This window comes from Mandrillus leucophaeus, unplaced genomic scaffold (genome assembly GCF_000951045.1).
Source record: "Mandrillus leucophaeus isolate KB7577 unplaced genomic scaffold, Mleu.le_1.0 Scaffold985, whole genome shotgun sequence".
Classification (NCBI taxonomy): domain Eukaryota; kingdom Metazoa; phylum Chordata; class Mammalia; order Primates; family Cercopithecidae; genus Mandrillus; species Mandrillus leucophaeus.
In genome coordinates this window covers 132936-141434 of record NW_012110752.1, presented here as the reverse complement: position 1 = coordinate 141434, position 8499 = coordinate 132936, and the positions used below count along the sequence as shown (strand labels likewise).

Below are 8499 nucleotides of genomic sequence, written 5' to 3'. Positions count from 1 at the left end.
AGAAAGATGCAAACCTATTCACAGGTTTTAGAGAGCTCCCCAACACAGTGTCAGGCCCTGCCCTCGGTGCTTCACAGAACGTGTAGGATGAGACTTGTAACAGCACAGATACATCTTCTGGACCTGGCTGTCAGAGATGCAGGGGTTGGGCATGGCTGAAGCAAGCCACGGACTGATGGACACTGATTCAGGAAATATCTGCTTGTCACCAGGATGGCAGGTCAAGTGAATTGGTTTGACCAAATAAACAGTTAATTTGATATAAAAGCGTCAAATTGGTGGTTTGAAATTCGTAAGTCAATATTCAAAGCGAAGAAAACTATAGCCTGTATAAGGGTATAAATAGGTTTTAGGTCCAGCTATCAGGGTAAAAGAGCTGCAAAATTTATCTGAAAAGTAAAAAAGCATATACAAATGTCAAATATTATCACTATGCTATTATTTTCCTGCATCTCCATTACTGGATTCATTTATTGTAAGTATCACAATTCCAGTCTGGGCATGAAAGCTAAATTACTGTATTGTAGAAAATGCACATTTTGGGACCTACCCTGGATTGTTTTAGCATGCAAATAAAACCATATTAATTGCCATTGTTGGCAGTCATGGATTTCTTAGGACTTTTAATCTGCAACCAAACTAATTGGCCTTGAATACATTCTGACAACATTTTAATTATTCACTAGTTAATAATTCTTAAAAGCAACTTCAACATTAAAATGTCTCTAAGAGCATGTACAGAGCTGTTCAATCCCAAATAATAATTTTATACAATATTCATATCAACCTAAATATTCTCTGTGATCTTTATAAATTTATGTAACATATTTTCGTATTCAGAAGATAACCTTAAAATTATATGGCTGTGTATAGCACCCTTTGCATGACATGTATGTATATTCTCCAAATGCCTTGTTTTTTCACATAGTTTGAGTTTCTCTGATGTCAGTTTAAAAAAAGAATCCATCAAGAAAGCAATTTTTTTTTAAAAAAGCCTAGTTCCTACTGTTTGCACTAGTATACGATGGAGAGTATGAAGAAACACAAGTACTACACTCTGTCGGAGGTCTGCTCATATCCCCCAAAGAAACCTTTACAACAATTCAACATAGGAAAACAATTGAAAGTAAAAAATATATATAAATACCACTAGACAATAATAGATTTGTTTCCTGACTTAAGTTGGGATCCCCAGATGAGGATTTGTGTGAAAGTGATCTGGGGAGTAGGAAAGTGGTGCTAGGAAGGGAAATCCCATAAAGGGTAACATCAGTTCAGTCTTTCAGTCTTTGAAGACCATGTTCTGGTCAGGGGCCAGGGAGCTGGGGTAATTTTTCCTCCTGTCCATCAGCCCCTAAGATGAGGCACCCTGGGTTGGGGGTGTGGTGGCTACTTATATTAAATAAATTTCCAGGCACTTCCTGCTGCCTGCACTAGCAGGAAAAGTGGGTTATCACTGATTAAAAGCAGCCTTACAACAGAGAGATGTGGGTGCTTGCTCTAGAGAGCGGAAGCTCACGTCAGTGCGATCTGTGTGTTTGGAAATGGCCAAGTGTGCTAATGGGATATGAGTAGAGCTCTGACAGCATCTCATCACCTCTACTATGGTGGCATTAGGCTGGACATGATCGATTGCCAAATTAACTATATAGGCAATTATTGCTGTAACAGATTAGAGAAAGAAGAGATCTGATCACAGAAGCATGTGCTCAGGTTCCCTTACTATACATTTCACAGGGATAGATTTGCCCCAGTTCATTGCCACCTGTGATTGAGTAAATCCACCTACTTCTGGGGTTTGGTGTAAAGAAGACACTTGCCCAGAGACATAAATCACATTCTACAATAATGCATTATCAGTGTAAAAGAAAAGGTGAATTTTGATCTCCATCTACTTTACTCCTATATATTTCTTAATTACATGAGTACTCAGGTGAGGAAATGGAGTGTTATTTACTGGTCCTTCCTGAACCTCAATAAACAACAATAATTAACATTTATTGAGTGCTATGTGCCAGCAACAAGTCTAAGTACTTTTCAAAAATGGTCTTATTGCATCTTTTCCACAGCCCTATGACATAGGTCCTTTTTATGCTTTTTAAATTGTGGAAACTGAGGCACAGAGAGGTTAACTATCTTGTCCATGACCACACTGCTGTAATATGAAATGAGGATTTGAACCCAAAGTCAATCTAGTTATGAAGTCTGTGCCTTTAACCACTAGATTAAAGACAACTGAAGTGAGAGCAAGAAGATTTCTAAAGGCTTCTGTAGCCAGAGGATAATGACTGTACCACAGAAGCCACAGGATAGGTTTTTTGAGTGAGGACCATGATGGAGATTAGAACTTACAGGATCAGTGAGACCCAAAGTAGGCTGAGATCCCAATGAGAACCACAGGGTTTTAACTCAGCTGAGAGAACAAACCAGAATTTCGCTAGCCACACCTCAGTGAACACTAGTGTAAAGAAACTCACAGACCCAACCAGACCAGAAGTCTGTCACCTGGGACCAGAGAAGTCTGAGAGGTGAGTTGCAAGGATAATCAAAAGGTACCAACTTCTCTTCCTCCAATGCCTCAAGGTCACATAGGGACTCACCATTCCCAATAAACCCAGATTTCACATTGATTGGTTTACATTGTATCTCCAGTGTAACTATTCTGCTTTGGATTCATAGGGCTTCTCAAATCTGTGGATTGATGCCTTTCATCAGTTTTGGAATACATTCATGAAACAATGAATGATGGGGATACATTCTGAGAAACATGACCTTAGAAAACATTGTCTTTGTGTGAACAGCATAGAGCATACTTATACAAAACTAGATGGTATAACCTACTGCACACCTAGGCTATATGGTATAGCCTATTGCTGCTGGCTACAAACCTGTGCAGCATGTTACTGCACTGAATACTGTAAGCAACTGTAACACAATGGTAAGTATTTGTGTATCTAAACATAGAAAAAGTACAGTAAGAATATGGTATTACAATCTTTTCGGACCACCGTTGTATTTGTGGTCTGTTGTTTACTGAAACATTTTTATGTGGTACATGACTGTATTCTCAGTCATTATCTCCTCAAATATTTATTCCTCATTCTCACTCTCCTGCCCTTCTGGGACTCAAATTAAAATGTTTTAAGCTTTCTGTCATATAAATATTATCATTTATTATTAATTACTTTAAAAAATATTGTAATATTGAGGGATTTTCTTCCATTATAGCTTCTAGGTGATTGTGGTTTCTGTATCTGATATGCATTGGTTTCTTTATATTACTTTTGTGCCCTTCTACCTTGCTGAATTATTTTATTGTTTGTAATAGTTTTGCAGTTGATTCACCTAGGTCTTCATGTTATCTGAAAATAGTAAATAGCTCCATTGGTATATAAATGGGTTCAGAAAATATGGTATACATACACAATGGATACTATTCAGTCATAAAAAATAATGAAATCATGTCATTTGCAGCAACATGGATGGAACTGGAGATTATGTTAAATGAAATAAGTCAGGCACAGAAAGACAGATGCCATATGTCCTCACTTACACATGAGAACTAAAAAATAATTGGCCTCATGGAGATAGAGAGCAGAATGATAGATACTGGAGGCTGGTAAGAGTGTTTGGGTGGTAGGAAGAATAAAGAGAGGTTGATTAGTGGGTGTAAACATACAGTTAGAAAGAACAAATAAGCCCTGATATTCAATAGCAGAGTAGGGTGACTATAGTTAGCAACATTGCATAGTATTTTTCAAAGTAGCTAGAAAAGAGGACTTGAAATTTTACCAACATATAGAAATGATCCTCAGGGTGATAGATACCCCAAATACCCTGACTTAATCATTACACATTCTATGCATGTAACAAGTACTCGTGTGTATCCCGTAAATATGTAAAATATTTTGTATCGATTAAAAAATAGTAATAGCATTACCTCTTTCTTTCCAATTTCATACTTCCAATTTCATTTTTTCCTTTTTGCTAATTGCATTGACTGGTACCTCCTGCACAGTATGAAATGATGATAGTGGGTATCCCTGTCATGTTTCTGACATTGAAGGTAATGATCTCAGTTTGGGGGCAAAAAACCGAAAAAGTTTTATCTCAACATTTTAAGGATCTGTCTTTTCCTATCATACTGAGTTTTGTTTTCTTTTAAGTCAATAATGGTTGTTGACTTTTGCCAAATGCTTTTCAGCATTTATAGACAGGATCAATAGTTTATCTTCTAAAAACTATTAATTTGATGAATTATATTAAAAGATTTCCTAGGGCCAGGTGTGGTGGCTCACGCCTGTAATCCCAGCACTTTGGGAGGCTGAGGCGGGCAGATCACCTGAGGTCAGGAGTTTGACCTGGCCGACATGGTGAAACCCCGTCTCTACTAAGAGTAACAAAATTAGCTGAGTGTGGAGGCACACGCCTGTAATCCCACCTACTCGAGAGGCTGAGGCAGGAGAATCACTTGAACCCAGAGGTGGAGGTTGCAGTGAGCCGAGACTACGCCGTTGTTCTCCAGCCTGGGCAAAAAAGACCATCCCCCCATCAAAAAAAAAAAAAAAAAAGAGATTTCCTAAACCATTTTTGCCATCCTGAACAAAATCTTACTTGGCCATAATATTACTTTAATATTTTTATGGATTATATTCTCCAATATTTTATTTAGGATTATTGCACTGACATTTATAAGTGGATTTGATCTTTAATTTTACTTGTTTCTTTTTTTAAAAAAGAAAGTTTTTATTAACACAAGTTTTTCTTAATTCACATTTCAATTTTAATATTAAATAGTCCAAGATTTTTATTATGAAGACTTTATTCCAGTTTAGTCCTCTTAAATTCATTTACTTGCTGTTCATTTATATTTAACATGTGAAAGCTATGAATTACCAGCTATTTTTTTAAAATGGTAACTAACTGCACTGGAAAATGAAAATTTACAAAATTGTACCATTAGATCAGAGTTTGAAAAACCAAAAGATAAGGATTTGTTAGGATTTGTTTAGAAATCTTTTATCATTAGGGCATTACACTTTTTTCAGAACAAGGATAATTTGCAGAAATTATACAAGGTAACTTTTTATCAAATATCAATATTTAGCAAAGTTTTATTTACCTGAAATGTTATTTCACTGGTAAAAACTACCTCCAGTTACCAAAAAAAAAAAAAAAAAAAAAAAAAAATCAGAAACCTTATTAAATTTAACCTGCTTTTATAAATGTCCTAAGAAGTCTTAAGCTAAACATATCTTAAGTAGAAAAATGATAATTTAAAAATAGTTCGTCATACTGTTTCTGTGGTTTATGTACATATATTAACTTATCTCTTTGATAGGAAACATGACTAGAAGTTCATTACATTAAGCACTGTAAAATAAAAGTGAGAGCTAATCATCTTCTAGCAAAAATACTTTGTATGCAACAATTGCAAATGTTAAATCTGTTATTTAGTGGTTGATTATTGCCTGCTATGAAATATTAAACAATGTATATTTACTGAATTGTTTTCCAGTTTGCAGCTGCCCTCTGAGATCCCAAACAAGGGGTTCCCATAAATAAAAGCTGCAGTGCAATTCACTTAGTGGTTAGTTTCAGGCCAATCCTCCCCTCGTCATTATACTCATTCTTCCCCACTGCCCCCAAACTCTGCAGTGGCACCATATTATTAAAAACAATAAGTACCTAGGGTTTATGCTTCAGAACAAGACATTATTTGAGTAATTTCAAATGATATACAGTTCCTTCACTTAAAAAAGATGTTTTGTGGTCACAATTGCTTCAAAAAGTAATAATATTCAAATGACCTGACATAGCAGCCCTTAGCAATTATAAACCATGATTTTGACACATGGCAATTTTTAAGTCAGGCAAATGTTAAGTGCTAAAAGATGTGAATAGCTGTTCTGTTTAGGGTAGAGTGCTGCAAAACTCAGGTAATGACTATTTTTTCAGTTAGCATAACTAGTCCATGGTACAGCATACTAAATCACAAAGTACAAATCCAAGGAAGATAATATCTTTACGAACTTACAAACTTTGGCAAATCAATACAGTACTTTTTTTTTTTTTGGAGACGTAGTCTCTCTCTGTCGCCCAGGCTGGAGTGCAGTGGCAGGATCTCGGCTCACTGCAAGCTCCGCCTCCCACATTCACGCCATTCTCCTGCCTCAGCCCACTGAGTAGCTGGGACTACAGGCGCCCGCTACCACGCCCGGCTAATTTTTTTGTATTTTTGGTGGAGACGGGGTTTCACCGTATTAGCTGGGATGGTCTGGATCTCCTGACCTCGTGATCCGCCCGTCTAGGCCTCCCAAAGTGCTGGAATTACAGGCGTGAGCCACCACACCCGGCCTACAGTACTCTTTAATATAATGAAACCATACTTTTGACTTGGCGCAATGGCTCATGCCTGTAATCCTAGCACTTTGGGAGGCCGAGGTGGACAGATCACCTGAGGCCAGGAGTTCGAGACGAGCCTGGCCGACATGGTTAAACTTCGTCTCTACTGAAAATACAAGAATTAGCCAGGAGTGGTGGTGCGTGCCTGTACTCCCAGCTACTTGGGAGGCTGAGGCACAAGAATCGCTTGAACCCGGGATAGGGAGGTTGCAGTGAGCTGTGATTGCTCCACTGCATTCCAGCTTGGGTGACAGAGCAAGACATTGTTTCAAAACGAAACAAAGCAAAACACAAAACCATACTTTTGTTGGAGTCATGTGTTACTTTAGTGATAATTTTCACTCTGAAAATACTTAAGTACCAAATCAAAACACTGGTTTTTAATGGTGGTTTATAGCAGAGCAAGTTATTTTACACAAAATATAGTTTAAAACTACACAATTTCTCCTTTTGAGTGAGTTCCCTTGTGCAAGCTGTTGAAGTGTACAGCAGCAGGGTAACGGGCATCTATAGGAAGTGACTCTGCTCTGCTCTGGAGTTGGTCCAAAGGCAGCTGGAGTTTCAGTGTATGAAAAGCTTTAAAATACTACCTTAAGGAGATTTAATGTCAACACCTATTTCCAAGGACTTCTTGTTAATTTTTCACATAAATAATGGCACCCTCAAAATCAGATAGTAATTTCAAACAACATTAATTTCAGATGATCCCTTTTATTTAGAAGACTTTCTGTTTTCATCAAAAGTCATATAGCCTTATATCAGCTTATCAAAAAAAAAAACTACCTAAAATATAGTTGTAATTTTAAAATGACAAATAAATATATAGTCAGCTTGGAGAGACCTGGGGTACCCGATGTTGTCTACCAACTTTCATGATCCCTCCTCAGCAAATGCTGCTGCTGCCATTGCTTCCTCCTGCTGAGGCTGTCAATTCTTCAATCTCTGCTTTTTTTTTTTTTTTTTTTTTGAGACGGAGTTTCACTCTTGTCACCCACGCTAGAGTGCAATGGCATGATCTCAGCTTACTGCAGGCTACGCCTCTCAGATTCAAGCCATTCTCCTGCCTCAGCCTCCTGAGTAGCTGAGATTACAGGTGCCCACCACCATGTCCAGCTAATTTTTGTATTTTTTAGTAGAGACGGTTTCACCATGTTGGCTAGGCTGGTCTCAAACTCCTGACCTAAGGTTATCTGCCTGCCTTGGCCTTCCAAAGTACTGGGATTACAGGCGTGAGTCACCGTGCCCAGCCCAATCTCAGCATTTAATGTGTGCATTACCCATTCCACTGCTTCTTCACCTTTACTGGCACTTGAGGATATTGTACTTGCCATCAGTCCTTCAAGGTAACTGCTGAGGCTAACCGCTTTCATGGTGATTATGGCTTCTTGAGTCAAAATAGTTCCTTCTGGGTCCTGAGGCTATGGTTTTTATATGTCTCTCATCTACTGAAACCATATTTGTAAATGAAATATTAGTAGATTTAAGTTCCATTGCTTTCTCTACAGGATCAACAGAATGTTCTTGCACATATGTTTTGGTTCTTGCTGCACCAATAAGAGACTTCGCAATGGACAGCAGTCCCCACTCTGTGCTGAGAAGTCTATGACTGTGCAACTTTCCAGCGGGATCTATATATCGGTCCAACACATTAATTCCAGCCACACCTGGGTTCATAGGGTCTGGGTATTTCTACGTCGCAGCTGTTGTAACAGTTTCCCATGAGTGGTCAAAGATGTGCTCCGAAGTCCAGATCTTCATGGTGCCGGTGGCCTGAGCAATGTCTGGTGGCACCAGGGAACAATGAGGTGCAGAGTTTACATCTGCCCTGACTCACCTCCAGCACTCCAACCAGCCCGCAGAACACAGGTGCCCTCGGGCCCAACACGAGGGACCTCCAGACACACAGCCCAGTTATATCTGTCTCATAAAGAGAATTTGGAGGTTTTGTAATGTAAATGTCGAGTTAACTGGTGCAGCACACCAACATGGCACATGTATACATATGTAACAAACCTGCACGTTGTGCACATGTACCCTAGAACCTAAAGTATAATAAAATAAAATAAAATAAACTATATCCAATAAAAAAAGAGA

General features: G+C 38.3%; 1 pseudogene; it reads right to left on the bottom strand.

Annotated features, from left to right (window-relative positions):
- Nucleotides 1-7231: 7231 nt before the first annotated feature.
- Nucleotides 7232-8163, bottom strand: LOC105532788 (annotated as a pseudogene).
- Nucleotides 8164-8499: the final 336 nt, after the last annotated feature.